Here is a 15,901-nt window from a genome sequence, read left to right as displayed (position 1 = left end):
CATTACCCTTGCAGAGTGGCATGTGAACCTCGCAGGAATTTGCAGAGAGCAAGATGAAAATAACCCATTTTTGTTGTGTTTGTCTTGAATCATATCTCTTTCCCTAAACTCTAGCAATAAATATAGAAGTTAGTTAATCTAAGAGATAGAACTTTGTGGAAATTCACTTGAATTGGAGCTTTTTACCCTCATGGGGTAAAAAAATCCCTAAACTTCACTTTCTCTCAGCATATTGTTCATGTGGTAACATAGCATATGCACTATGTAGTATACAGGACCAACTGGATTTGTAGCCTGTTACCTATTAGCATGAGAGTAATTATTTTGTTGGTCCTGAATCCAGAGACATAGCAGTAGATCACTATTCATATTACTCAGTGATTGCATGTATTTTAGCACCAATGAAATTATCACAGCCCTGAAAAGGATGAATTCTAGGATGAATTACGAAGATTAAATTAACTCATGTCAGGTGAGTGATCCATTCACACCAAATTCAAAATCACTATCTGAGTGGCACAGAAAAGACAACACTAGAGTTGACTGATCTCTGGTTGCGTATGGGTAAGACTTTATGATTCTCTCAAGAGGCTGGGAGAAAGGGAGATAGGGATAAATAATTGAATGTAAATCACTGTGGAAAAACAAAGTCCTACCTGTGTGCTTCCCTATCATCTCCTTTGCTGCTGGAGAAGTAGGAACACCTGTGCTTGACTGAAGTAGGAATGAAAAGTTCAGGAGGAAAAACGAGGTGAGATGATTCTTTATTCCCTCTTGGAATCTTTTAAACTGAAGTATAGATCAGATGCTTGAGTGCACATTTGAGGCAGGAGAATAGGGAGGAAATGAGGTTAGCAAGTGCTTAAAAGAAACAGGGACTAGGGCCTCCCAAAGAGTGCACATTTCTTCTTTTCTAGAAGGATAAAGGTTTTCTTTCTATTAGTTCTCCTTTTATTCTCTATCCCAAATTCTCATATAATTTTAAGTATTTTTGTTAAATAAGTTTGGTACTTTGCAATTTGTTGACAGACATTTTAAAAACCAAAATAACCTGCAGTTAGAATAATTTCTCATTTGGCTAAGCACAGCAATTAAAGAACACAATCATCCTATGAGGAGATGCTGGGAAGTGTTGAAAGAAGGGTGACAAAGCTGGTGAGGGGTCTGGGACATAGCCCTGTAAGGAGAGGCTGAGTGAGCTGGGGTTGTTTAGCCTGCAGAAGAAGAGGCTCAGGGGTGACCTCATTGCTGTCTACAGCTACCTGAAGGGAGGCAGTAGCCAGGTGGGGGTTGGCCTCTTCTGCCAGGCAACCAGCAACAGAACAAGGGGACACAGTCTCAAGTTGTGCTGGGGGAGGTCTATGCTGGATGTTAGGAGGAAGCTCTTCCCAGAGAGAGTGATTGGCATTGGAATGGGCTGCCCAGGGAGGTGGTGGAGGCATCGTCCCTGGAGGTGTTCAAGAAAAGCCTGGCTGAGGCACTTAGTGCCATGGTCTAATTGATTGGTTAGGGCTCGGTGGTAGATTGGGCTGAATGATCTTGGAAGTCTCTTCCAATCTAATTGATCTATGATCTAAAATGAAAACATAGTGATCTAGTATGAGAAGTTTCCCTGCTTAGAATGAATTCCCTCAGAACTTATTTTCAATAAAACTACTACAAGAGAAACAAGATCATAGAGAAGGGAGATTCTTAACTTCCACAGGGATTGCAGAGTCCTTCTGGAATAAGCTGAGTAAGAAAAAAAATAGGATAGTACTTCATAGAGCTATTTTTAGAAGCACTACAGTTGTAGTGTTAAATGTAGTTAGAAATATTAGTTGTTACTGAAGTGACGACTTCAATAACAATGAGCCTGAGGATAATGAAGCCAAATGAAACCAAAAGCAAACAATGAATGGAACCAAACTATGAATGGAGCCAAACAGAGCCAATTCCTTCTTGTGAGTTTCTACTCCAAAATCTTTCTATATAATCTCACTGTCTGAACAGGTATTTGAGATCATCAGAGGAGAGATGTGAAGCTGAAGCAATTTTCATCATTTTAAAGTCCTCTGTGTTTCAAAAGTGTGCTTAAGGACTAATTCACAAAACAGCTATGGGAAATAGAACAATTCCTGTTTGCTGAAATACAAGGAAGTTAAACCATTTGTGCACACAGGCACAGCTGGTGAAGAAATAGTTGCTTTTGTCTTTCTATAGCAGATCTGAAATGTGTATATAACAAAATCATTCTGTTGGTAAATGGCTCACCAGTAGGACATATTTTATCCAGATGGATTCATATTATTTTAATCACAGTATTTGCCAACTCATTTCTGCAAAATACTCTTCGTCTGTCAATTTCTAAATAAAAAGTTCCTTGCAAAGAACATTGTCTTGAGAAGATATTAAGGCTACCTACAGGATTTGACTCCTTCCATTGGGGACAGCAGACTTCTGGTTAGAAATGGGTTGGTGTTTCCAAGAAAGGCTAGCCTAATATTAAGAGCTCTGGCCCAGGACTTGGAAGATTTGCTCAGCCATGAACGTTCTGCAGGTTACCTTTGATGAATCACAGACATCTTAGTTGTCAGCTGTAAAATACAGGTAATGGTGCTTCCACAAGAGCCCTTTTGAGGCTAAGTAGATATCTTACTTATATTTAGAAATATTAGAAGACACAGAGGTATACAGTAGGAAGGCTTTTACTATGGAAATCAAAATCTGTGAAGAGCAACTGTCAAGTTCAAGAAACAGCTTCTATTTATATACTTGGGCCTTCTGGAGCCCCTATTACAAGAGGGATGTGGAGATGCTGGAGCATATCCAGAGAAGGGCCACGGGGATGATCAGAGGGCTGCAGCACCTCTCCTCTGAGGACAGACTGAAAGCGTTGGGGCTGTTCAGTCTGCAGAAAAGGAGGCTCCCAGGTGACTTTCTTGTGGCCTTTCAGTACCTGAAGGGGGACTAGAAAAAAGCTGGGGAGGGACTTCTTAGGCTATCAGGGAGTGACAGGACCATGGGAAACGGAGCAAAGATGGGGAGATTCAGACCAGATGTGAGGAGGAAGTTGTTGAGCATGAGAGTGGTAAGAGCTTGGAATGGGTTGCCCAGGGAGGTGGTTGAGGCTCCATCCCTGGAGGCATTTAAGGCCAGGCTGTGGCCAGCCTGCTCTAGGGTAGTGTGTCCCTGCCTGTGGCAGGGAGGTTGGAACTAGATACTTCTGGTCCCACTTCCAACCCTGACTGATTCTATGAAACAATTGCATTTGAACAAAAACATATGATAGACTCCCATTCAGTTTTCTCCCCTGTGTAAATCTCAGCCATTGTTTCACCAGTCATTGGAAAGCATTCAGACTACTGAGATATTCTTAAATTCCACTTCAATGTTGTCTCACATTGTCAGAAATATTTAGATATTCAGTGACATGATTATTTTGCTCTAAAAGAGTCATCCTAATATGAAAAACAAAGATTTCATTTTAGCCCAGCTTAAACTGATTTTTGATATATTTATCAAACCTCATATTCTGACTTTAACTTACTTGTTTTAGCAGAGGAACACACAGCTTTCTAATATAGCAGCTTCTCTGTGCAGGTGAAGAATGAAAGTCCTCCAACACACCATTCTCACAAACTTTGTCTTAGACATAGGACACAAACAGGTTGGGAACAAAGGTACTGAAAATTCTGCAAGACCAGAACATAAAATATACTGTTTGTAATTTCTGGGTTGTGTATTACAGGAAAATTAAAATTCTTAAACTTCATCTCTTTCCAGATGCTTACCCTTTGATCCAAAAGCAACACACATTTCTGCTCCATAGTGTTTTGACAGGTCCTTCATTTCCTGTGCAAGAGACTGTTAAAAAAAAACCAAACCAACAAACACAAACCAAACCCACAGAAGCAATGAAGGAGTAAGCAAGCTAGTGTATGCATCTGGGAATTTGACTTCTGAATCTCATGTGAAAGCCAGCTGGGTAATTTCCTGGTTACCAAAAGGAAAAAAATACTCAAAGATCTTTTCAGAAGTGCTTTTAGACTTGGGGATTCAATCCTATAATACTAGTTTCCCCTTTTTTTAACTCCTTTGTGTTAAAAAAAACCTCTACTGAAGGGAATTTACAAAGCTACAGGCTCCTACATAATGCAGAGTACTCAGAACAGGAGAGATTATATCAAGTAGCAAAACATCTTTCATTAGGGAAATGATTACATTTGCAAATCTTCTGAGCTTCATCTCCATGTGCTCAACATTTATTTGTTTCCATGGAGTTTCATCCAATCTTTAATACTTGTCTATAAAATCTTTAAAAATAAACAAACATTCAAAGCAAAGCTTGAGGCAACTGAATATGGAAGGAAGTTTTCCAACTCATCAGCAGGTAAATACCCATAAATATGTACGATATACAAATGCGACAACATCGGTGCCGAAATTTGAAACCCACTGATGCTGAAATTTAATCCAAGTGGATTTATATTCTTCGCTCTTTATTCTAGAATTCTGCTTCTTGTAGGGAAAGAATCTTGCCTAAACTTCATGATTGATTCCTTTGAAACATATTTTAAACTTTGGGAAGTATTATAACACCAGAACTACGAACCAGTTCACATCTTACATGATGCCTTTTCAGCAGTATTAATTGAGAGGGCTGAAACTAATTTAACCCCCCAAAAACTTAATTTCAAACCTGAATCATAGCATCAACCAGGTTGGAAGAGACCTCTAAGAACATCCAGGTCAACCTAGCACCCAGCCCTATCCAATCAACTAGACCATGGCACTAAGTGCCTCAGCCAGGCTTTGATTAAAGACCTCCAGGGATGGCAAATTCACCACCTCCCTGGGCAGCCCATTCCAATGGCAAATCACTCTCTCTGGGACGAACTTCCTCCTAACATCCAGCCAAAAAAGTAGCAGGTGAAAAACCTGAAGAAAGTATATCTTTTGCCCAGGATGTGTTGGAGGTTTCATCCCTGAAGATCTTTAGAATCAGGTGTGATGGGGCACTGGGCCCTAGAATCATGGAATCAACCAGGTTGGAAGAGACCTCCAAGATCATCCAAGTCCAACTTATCACCCAGCCCTGGCCAGTCAACTAGACCATGGCACCAAGTGCCTCAGCCAGGCTTTTCTTGAACACCCCTTTAACCCAATCTAGTTAAAGATATCCCTTCTCACTGCTGATGGGTTGGACGACAAGCAAAGTCCTTTCCAGCAGAATGCGTTCTATGATTCCATCTGTCTTGCAGTCTTAAAATGCATTTATGCTTTCTTTGGGGATGAATTTGTCTGAAGAAAGTTACAATAAATTAAATTAAGGTAAATGTTTAATATTCACAGAAACTGAAAGCAAAAGTACACATTATCTCCCTGCTTTGGTATAAGCAATGATTCCAAATGAAACTGGGTCTTTCAACAGAATTGCTCATCTGGAACCAAAGAAACAAAACACACAAACAAAAAAGTCAACCACTCAACACTAACAAACCACCCACTTCTTGCTTAAACTTCCAGAAATAATCTGGACTATGTATTATGTAAACTACATTTCAGTACTGTGTCATTAAGCAACTTACTGTATGGGTGCTCTACACAAATATGAAGTGGCTTTATTCCAGAGAAATTACTTTACTTGAAAAATAACCTTAGTGGATAGAGCCATAGAATCAACCAGGTTGGAAGAGGCCTCCAAGATCATTCAGTCCAACCTATCACCCAGCCCTAGCCAATCAACTAGACCATGGCACTAAGTGCCTCATCCAGGATTTTCTTGAATGCCTCCAGGGACAGCAACTCCACCACCTCCCTGGGCAGCCCATTCCAATGGCAATCACTCTCTCTGGCAAAAACTTCCTCCTAACATCCAGCCTAGACCACCCCCAGCACAACTTGAGACTGTGTCCCCTTGTTCTGTTGCTGCTTGCCTGGCAGAAGAGACTGACCCCCATCTGGCTACTGTCTCCCTTCAGGTAGTTGTAGACAGCAACGAGGTCTGCCCTGAGCCTCTCCTCACAGAGCTGTGCTCCCGGCCCCTCACCAGCCTTGGTGCTCTTCTCTGGACACCTTCCAGTACCTCAACTTCTTTCTTAAATTGAGGAGCCCAGAACTGGACACAGCACTCAACTTGTCAAGTCAACTTGTATTTAAACAAATTGAACAATGGTTTGTTCATTAATCACTACATTAAAATCAGGAAGAACTCTTGCTTCCTAATCTTGTCAGACACTTCATTTCATCAGAACAGATGGAGCCTTTCCTATTCTTCCAGAACAATCCCTTCACCTCTGAGATAACTGCCTACTCATGGACATTAAAACAAATGTTGTCCTCTCCTGGAGGCTGAATAGCTTGTATACAACCGTAGTTACCTCTGAGGTAAAGCTGGTGACAAGAGAAACCTGTGATGACCACTGAAAGGGACTCCTGTCATTCCAAAGAAATACAAGTCAAGCTGAAAGCCAGATTAGTGACTTCATGATAAACTATAAGTCAACAGACAGGGATCCACTATATTCCATCCAAAGACAGGTCTTCACAGTTATATTATAAAACAAGACTGCTTCAAATTTGTTCTTCTAGGGGATTATTAAATGGCCATTTGGAAAAGTCCTTTCTTTAGGTGAGGACAATAAAGAGGAAAATGAGAGACAGTTGTATAATTTCCTGAGTGACTGTGAGATATTTATCCCCACCAGGAACAACATTATCCACCCAAATCCATAAAAAAGTGCATTTTGTTTTTGGAACTTCTCCTGTTTCAAACTGATTTGCCAAATTTCATAAGAAATAGTTAAAAAAACCCACTTTGTTTCCTCCTTGATGACCTCTGAAACACATTTCAGCCTTGGGCACTTTATACAGCCACGCACAACAATTCAGAACAGGAAAAATGACAGATCCCATATTCCAGCAGTGCCGGTAAATACCATTGCAATAATGTTATCATTCACTGTCAGATACTGAAAAGGTACAAATTGAGGCAGACAGAATGACACTGTGGGTGCACACAGTACTGTGTGAAGCTTTTTTGATTCTCACTGCTCCTTGTTGCTTATTCGTGCAGGCACCACTAATGCATTCCACCCAAAAGGAGGTTATGAAAATGAGCTACTAGTGCTTATTTTGCACAGTGAGTTAAACTAAGGCTGAAGTCAAAGTTTGTAATATTGTACAGTTCACAGACAGAATAGTTTCAGACTGTTTCTTGAACTGTTTGAGAACAGAGCTCAACAGAATCCTTGGGCAAAACCTCAAGCAGCTTATTTCAAAGTTCCTTCCTCAACCGTTCATTCTGCATGTGTGCTAAGCATAGGACACACCCAGAGCCTGTGTTCAAGACTCTTCTGTTTAGGAGGTATCCACACACCTCTGTGGTGTTCCCTGATCCTGTCTGTTGGAGAATTGAATTGCAAACCTTGGAATAAAGCCAGACACTTTCTTGCAGCAACATATGGCAATAACATGTCTTGAAAACTGAATGCTCTCCAGTCACTTAAAGACTCATTTATCTGTGTCACTTTGTTGCTGGTAAGCCACTTTTTCGGCTATAAACACCTAAGAGCTTGTCTACAGAGCTTGCTTAACTAGGTTCTGATTATCATGCAGCTACTGATGGTATTTATTTCTTTAAAAGAGGCTATAAAAGCTGTGGATGAAAGGCATAGTCAAGGCATTAACTTGATTTCCTCAGTTTCTAATCAAAATGGTCAATTCTACTCTGAGAATTTAATTTCAGAGACTTTTCCCTCCTGCAGTTTTTCTCCACTTTAAGTCAGTGTTAGTTCAGAGCTACAGTTCCAATCATATATTTACACATTTGTGTGAATCCTCAGCAGTCAGGCCATATCTCTAGGATCCCACTTTATAACAAGGTGCTTCTGGTCAATGCTGCTGTGCGCAGTGCAGCAGAATTGCTGCAGAGTGCTGCGTTCTACACCTCCTGATCCCTAGTCACCATGAAATCATTCTTAACATCAGAAAACCATAAAACCTAGAAATCAATTTATTTGTGGTTAGAGGAATATACAGAAGTTCTCAAATATTTTAAATCTGTTCTATTTTTGTGTATTATCCAGATTAAAACCTACTGTATTCTAGATACTCAAAGAACTTTAAACCTTCAAACCTTTGCTGGATGTCTATGAAAATTCAGACATCCCCCTCTGCTCCAAGAATTTCCTCTGGTTCATGTAGTCTTCATCTGGATGTTGAAAAAAATATTAGAATAGAATAGGATCAACCAGGTGGGAAGAGACCTCCAAGATCATCCAGGCCAACCTAGCACCTACCTCGATTTGATCAACTCGACCATGGCACTAAGTGCCTCATCCAGGCTTTTCTTTAACACATCCAGGGACAGTGACTCCATCTCCCTGGGCAGTATCTCAACATCTCTCTTGAATGGAGGAACCCAGAACTGGACACAGGACTCAAGGTGTGGTCTGACCAGAGCTGAGTACAGGGGAAGAATAACCTCCCTTGTCCTATTGACATTTCATATTCAAGAGGTAAACAGAATGCATTAACAGCTTTGCTTATTTGTTAATAAGTTCTATACAACACACAAGTAAGCATACATTCAGCTGTTGGAAAGGGGTAGGAAGAGATTCAACCCACATTTCATCAAATCTTCAAGCCTGGGTTACATGTACACAGAAAACCTGCTTTGGATGGACCACTGAGCAAGAATAATGCAGTCAGTTGTGTCTTGATTCAGACACAGCAGCACCTGGAGGATTTTGACACAATCATCACTCTACTTGATGTGGGCCCAATGGCATTTGACAGTGCTCCTTATCACCCACCCTCAGGCTGAAAAAAAGAAACAAATTCTTATGGACAGAGTATTGTCCCAGGAAAAGCAATCAAGTCTTATAAGTAAAAAATGGTGTAAGGCAACAACCAAACACGTAAGGCTTGTATGCAAAAGAAATAACATTTTCTGAACTGACCTTCATGTCTTCCTGCTGTGTCTTCCCTTACAATGCCTGTGGAGGTCAGTAATGCATAAAGCTGACAGGGGATTGTGTCCATGCAATGTAGTGATGATGAGACCTTTCCTCTGCAAATAAAAAACAGAGTTTGTTTTGGAGTATCAAACGTTGGGGTGGGGTTGGGGGTGTTGTTTTCTCATTTGTTTAATTAGAGGTTAATTGCTGTATATAGGCCCATGGAAATGAATTTTTAGGAGTTAAGGAAAATAACTTTTCAATGATTTTTTTTCCACTCTTTTTGTTTGTGTAGGCAATCATTATCTTCAATGTGTCACACACAAGTGTATGGGTCTGTTTGCCTTTTTATAAGTCAGCAGATGTATTCATACAACTTAGAACACAGTATTGAAATGTTACTGATTAATGGCCAGCTGTGCTTGCTATGTAGAAAGGAAGGCATTCTGACTTTCATCCACTTTGCTGCTTAACAGTAGAGTGAATGAGATCACTGCTGACCAAACCAGTCAAACAAGTTTTTTTTACAGGTAAGATAACAGAGCAAATCTATTGGTGTATGTGGCACTGGAAGACAGATGCAGGGTAGCACCAAAATCTGAGAACTGTAGCCATAACATAAATGAATATAATTTTATGATGGTTTATTATAGTAAAAGAATGCATGCATAAAAACTTCTAAGTTTTTATGGGTTTACTATAAAATGTGAAACACCATATTTGTCCTCCAAGCATAGACACATCGTTTTATTTACTGGGTCTGGCATGCAGAAGCACCTTGATTATGCTGTAAAATTCATTGATGCACAACCTTGACCAAGCAGCAGTTATTTTTAGTCTTAGTGGTCGTCAGGAAAACAAATGCAAAAGCTTTTAGCATGTGAAAAAAGGCTAAAAGTGAAGCAGGTGGAGTCTGTTACACCAATGTTAAAAATGCATAGATGTTCAAGCTTATCTTCATCAGGATAAATTTATGCTTATAGCAAGTTAGCTAAGTTGATGCAAAAATCTCATTAAAGTCTCATTTTACAGTCAGTGGAGATCTAGTTAAGAGTCAGTAGTGCATAGCATGTAAGCTATCCCGTCCTAGAGGCCGTATCTAAGTAGATTGCAGACAGAAAGCCCTCAGTTCTCTCCATTGGCTGTAAACAGAGTTTACAATGATTAGTTGAGGTGTCAACAATTGCCCTTAATTCAAGCTTCTAATTTATAGACAGGCTACTAACTCACTTGCTGCCTCCTGGTCGATGGTTGCTTCTATTTTAACACAATGCTTCCACTGTAACATGAAAAAGAATGCTAGTCACAGAGATACTGAAGACACAGCATCCCTCAATGGGGGCAGAGCTCCTGGAAAAGCTTCAATGAGAAGCAGGGAAGACATTAAAAATTGTGTTAAAGCCTAGCTGGGATATTTCAATGAGAAGAATTAGACTATAGGCTGTGGAAAGGAAACAATGCTGATGTCTACTTCACTCATAGGCTTGCTGAGATGTTTAAGAACAAGAACACAAACATAGATAACAGAGTTGTGCTCTAGGCTCAGGGGCTGAATGAACTTCTCTCTCTAACCTAACTTGCTGCCTAATGCTTCTGCTTCCTAAACCCTGGCCAACCTTCCAAACTCCCCTTGAAAGTAAGGCGAAGTCTGGGATAAGGTAGAGGGGTGGAAAGAAGGTGGAAGGGCAATTAGGAGCCACTCCTGGGGACTCTGGTTTCTGTGAAGGTTGTTGTCTTGCTGTATTACCTTTTAACTTGTATATTTCTGTATATATTGTAAACATCTGCTTGTATATTGTGCTAAGCTGTAAATACAGCTTCATTCTCCAATTCACAGATTGACTGAGTCTAGTCTGGGTGAATTTCTTAAGTGTGGGGAGGTGAGTAACACCCAAACCATCACAAATCTATTCTAAGAAAAGAATGTATTTGCACAGATATTTCAGTTTGGAACTGACCTTTCCAATAACTTGGAAATACAAGGTTGCCAATCCAGACCTCTCTCAATCATTTAGTTGTTTAGGGTAGGACAAAGCTTGCTTGGACATGCATGGAATCATACTGGTTCAGAGTGAGTTCATAAAAGATGACAGCTCAGGTCAATTCTGTATCTATTAGGAGAGGCTGGGGTTGTTTAGCCTGGAGAAGAGGAGGCTCAGGAGTGACCTCTTTGATGTCTACAACTACCTGAAGGGAGGTTGTAGCCAGGTGGGGATTCGTCTCTTCTCTCAGTCAAGCAGCAACAGAACAAGGGGACACAGTCTCAAGTTGTGCTGGGGGAGGTGTAGGGTGGATGTTAGGAGTAAGTTGTTGGCAGAGAGTGATTGGCATTGGAATGGGCTGCCCAGGGAGGTGGTGGAGTCACCGTCCCTGGAGGTGTTCAAGAAAATCCTGGCTGAGGCACTTAGTGCCGTGGTTTAATTTATTGGACAGGGCGGGTGCTAGGTTGGCCTGGATGATCTTGGAGGTCTCTTCCAACCTGATTTATTCTATGATTCTACGAATTCAGCACTGGGCTCTCTGCTGCCCAGAGGACTAGCCCAAATCACACTTTAGCCCATAGAGCCAATTCAGTCAACTTTTTTCCTGCTAGTGTTTTCAGAAGAGAATAAAGGCTTTCCCACAGAGAAAGAATAAACTTTAAGCAGCTAGTTTTTCAAGAGGTAAAGAGGGGGGGGGAAATAAGGTAAAATGAAGCATTATTGGGGAAAAATCATTAGCATGCAGCATATTGATCAATTTGTTCTGTGTCTGCTTTCGGTTGATTTGTCTGCTTTGCAGTAATTTTTGCTTACATGTTCATAGCTAGAGTTGCACTTTAAATTGAAGTATTACTCAAATTAGCAAATAAGAGTTTTCTAAAGCAGGCAGTAGCTATATGAAATTTAAAAATAAATTAAGTAGAATACATTTCCAGTGGTGGTTTTCCATCTTCTCCCCCATCTAAGGGGTCTCTAAATTGAGCAAAACTGAACGATAACAGCTAAAATAATCTTTTTCTCTTTCATGATGCTCTCTTCTCTTTCCTTATGCAAGGATGAACACTTCTTTTTCCAGTTATGGAAGAGGCCTTACTCTTTAGAGGCCCGATACGACACCGTTGTGAAGGGGAAATTAATTAATGCGAGATTGCATTTTTCCCAACACTAATATTGTTCATTAATTTTGCCATTCAGAACTCTCGCCACCCCTGACCACTAATTTTAACAATATTTAGGTTCTTCACACAGTCATGGAAATATTCTATGGATAATATCTAGAAATAACCAGCAAAATACATAAACATTAAACTGGAAGAGAAGATTCCTGCGGTGAAATGCCGCTTGCGGTCAATATGCCGCTTGCCCAGTAGATGGACTCAAGGAGTTCTTTCTGCTTATGGCAGAAGGCAATGGAGAATTACAAAGAGGCTTTTAAGCATTTACTCCCATACTATTATTACCCGACTCACTAGGGATAGCCACAGTCCAGACAGTGCCCAAACACTTTCAGTGGGAACTCTGTCTTGTCGGCCATGGTACTTAATTCTTCCCAGGATATTTTGTGGGGAAAGGAGGCAGACAATCTCTGACCTTGTCTCCTGGCTCCTCTGGATGATCCGTGTATGTCCAGGACTTCTAAGCAGGGCTTTCAGGTGTAGAGGCAGGATGTCAGCCTCAGCACGATGTCACGCTGACTGCACAGGCCGAACATGTGCTGGCATCAGGGTCTGCTCCTGGCAACTCGCGACAGTAGAGTTTACTGGCAAAAAACAAGGCAGTAGGCAATTACAGCAGGCAATGGCAGAGCACAGCTGAGCACATTGCTTAACTGAGTATCTCCTTTCATCAATGTGGGCCAAGACTGATTGCCCTTTGAACACAGAATGGCCAATCAGAATGGCAGTTTGCCATACCTTACCATATTAGCAAAGCCACAAGCTCGCTTTTACCCAAACTTGGGAAAAGCCCAGGCCTTGCACAAGCTAAGTGTGTGTACCCTGTTTACCACAGGACTCTGGGCAGGCCAGAGTGCTCAGACTCAGTAGTTCCAGACTCTTTTGTGTTCTTTTCCCATGCTTGCCTCTCTTGTGGAGCAATAAAACAAGCCTAGGCAAGCCAGGATGTATATTAAGCCTATTTGGGGCCTATCAGGTCTACCACGACAGACACACAAACTTGAGCAAAATGACATCAACAAAAAAACTGATGGATCCATACTGGTAGATCCAACTGAGCAGCTTTATTTGAAAAAGATAACACTGGGGAGGGAAACTATTTTTCAAGTCAGTTTCCAGTTACTTTCATTTTCTCTGAACATTTAACCAAAGAGCAACAAGTTTGTGGGCTTAAATTGCAAATGGAAGTGCTTGTATCCAAACTATGAAGTGGTCTCTAATTGCACTGTCCCAGTTCTAGTTCAGCTTTCCCAGAGACTCAAATATAGTTAATAGAACCAATAACATTTCATAGGATGCCTTTCCCTCTTCCTCCTTTTTCCAAAGAAAAGAAATTAGATGTAGAAAGGAAAAGGTATAACACACCCAAATAAATAGTCTCACCTTGATTTGGAAGTTAAAAGAGAAAAGTTTGACAATAAATAAAAGGTATTTGAGATAGAGGAGTTACGAAGAGGTATAGGGAAGGGAAAACAAGATTTAAATATATATATACATACACACACATATTGCCAGATAGATGGCAATGGGTTTGTCCCACCTCGTGAATTGATGGCCATGTGGTAAAACAAAGAGTAGCAGGAAACAGCATGGTGAAACTGGCAAGCAGGGAGGAAGGGTGAGAGAGACAAAACCAGGCAGCTCCTCTGTTTTTATAGTGGACTAGACAAGAAGTGGGAGTGGGCTAAACATTACACCTGGAGAAAGGGTCAGACCCACCCCTGAGTAGGAGTCAGAAGGACCTGGGGTCAGGGGCAAGACCACTCCAAAGGAAGGTTAACTCTTTACATTCACTTAAAATAAAACAAGAATATTTTCAAACTTTTTTCCCCCTTTAAGTTCTTATGATCTTAACAAATCTCTGGTTTGATACCCTAAAATTACGACATAGTGTTCCGTGAAACCTCTAGGAGAGAAAATTTTCACATGTGGAAACAGAAGTTGAACTTCAGAACAAGAAGCTGAAACGGAATTTACTGAAAGTTATAGCTAAAAAATACAGCTATACTATCTACCAGTAGCCTGATATACACCACACAAACTTTTCATACTTAGTCCTGAGATTTCTTTTCTGCAGCTTTTGTGTGGCTTTTTGACACTTCTGTTTGTCCTGATGGGATAGCAAGTAAGGGAATTGGGTCACCATATGTAAAAGAAGGATCATTGTATGATCCTAGAACAAAAGAAACCAAATACCTACACTAATTATTTGGTCAAAGGAGTTAGCTTTTCTTCCTTCTAGCAGACACCCAATGCTATTATCATCAAAAGTAGCACAACTTCTGTTGGAGACTCTCAGGAGTACCTTTACCACAGCTACTTCCCTGCAGATGAAACAAAGCTATCCCACACATATAATAGGAATTGGCAGGATTTGCCTGACATGTCATGTTTGTGTCAAACAATCACAGTAACTCTTGTATTTCTGTAGGTTTAAAAACCTTTCTGGTTTTTAAATGAAGATAAGAAAGAAAGACACTAAGACTCAGATGCAAGCTTGATGAATTGCTCCTGCTCACCTGCTGAGCACCTGTACACTAAAATAACAGCACAGCCAGCACTCCCACCAAAAAAAGTATGCAAAAGCATAACAAGAGACTCCTCATCACCCTCTGTCTGTTGTATTCTCTTAGTATTGCCTCAGTTCTTGTTTAAATTCCCCAGAGACTCAAATACAGTTAATAGAACCAGTAACAATTTATAGGATGTCTTTCTCTCTTCCCTCTTTTTTTCCCAAAGAAAAGATGCAGAGAGGAAAAAGGCAAAGCACACCCAAATAAATAGTCTTACTTTGATTTGGAAGTTAAAAGAGAAAAGTTTAACAATTAATAAAGGGCATTTGAAGTAGAGGAGTTACAAATAAGATATAGGGAAGGGAAAACAAGATAGAAAATATGTATATACTACCAGATTGATGGCATTGGGTTTTCCACACCTCGTGCATTGATGGCCATGTGGTAGCAGGAACAGAAAGATGATACTGCCAGGCAGGGAGGCAGGGTGAGAAAGAACAAAACAGGCAGTTCCTCTGTTTTTATAGGAGTCTAGACTGGAAGTAGGAGTGGGTAATCACCACACCTGGAGAAAGGGTCAGACCCACCCCAAGGGAGGAGTCAGGAGGACCTGGGGTCAGGACCACTCCCCCCCAAGGTGGTTAAGCTTTTAAAAGTATTTACCGAAGTTCTCAATGGCAGCACAAAAGAGCAACAACGAGGTGGTAGCATCTATAGCCTGATAGTCACAGGTTTGTGTTGCCTTATGCTCTTGTCATAGGACACAGGGTGGAACTCTGTTCCTATAAGTGGGCAACATTTATGGAGAAAGGTTTTTCCCCCAGATGCAGAAATAGTGTCTGTGATTAGCCTTTCTACTGAGTGCACCTGAGGTAAATTACTTCCATGCTCCACATTCATCAGCTGATTTACAATTAGCACCTGTATGTGCTACAGAAGTTGGGTATGGGTTCCCAACAGTCTGAATCAATATCTGAACCATAACCAAAACACCCTAAACCAAACAACCAACATACAAACTCCTAAAAATACAAAATAATTAAACAAAAAGAACCCACCACAATACATTGCTCCCTTTCCCCTTACACTGGTCTGCTCTGCAGTTACCGAGCTGCCATGGTCTAGTTGATGGGATAGGGCTGGGCAATAGGTTGGACTGGATGGTCTTGGAGGTCTCTTCCAACCTGGTTAATTCTATGATTCATACTGGCAAACAACAATTCAATGACAAATCAAAAGACAAGGAGAAAATAGAGATAATAAAATAGTCTTCCAAGTCTGGTCTCAAG

General features: G+C 40.7%; 1 long non-coding RNA gene across 1 annotated transcript; it reads right to left on the bottom strand.

Annotated features, from left to right (window-relative positions):
* Positions 1-8,061: 8,061 nt before the first annotated feature.
* LOC135188142 (uncharacterized) lies at positions 8,062-12,678 on the bottom strand. The gene is made up of 3 exons (XR_010307578.1): positions 12,515-12,678; positions 8,946-9,055; positions 8,062-8,194 (listed from the first exon to the last, which is right to left on the bottom strand). It is a non-coding gene; the product is annotated as an uncharacterized LOC135188142 (long non-coding RNA).
* Between the last annotated feature and the right edge of the window lie 3,223 nt (positions 12,679-15,901).

Source organism: Pogoniulus pusillus, chromosome 2 (assembly GCF_015220805.1).
Source record: "Pogoniulus pusillus isolate bPogPus1 chromosome 2, bPogPus1.pri, whole genome shotgun sequence".
In the NCBI taxonomy this organism is placed as follows: Eukaryota; Metazoa; Chordata; class Aves; order Piciformes; family Lybiidae; genus Pogoniulus; species Pogoniulus pusillus.
The sequence above is the reverse complement of the archived record's forward strand: the minus strand, read 5'-3'. Positions and strand labels throughout refer to the sequence as shown.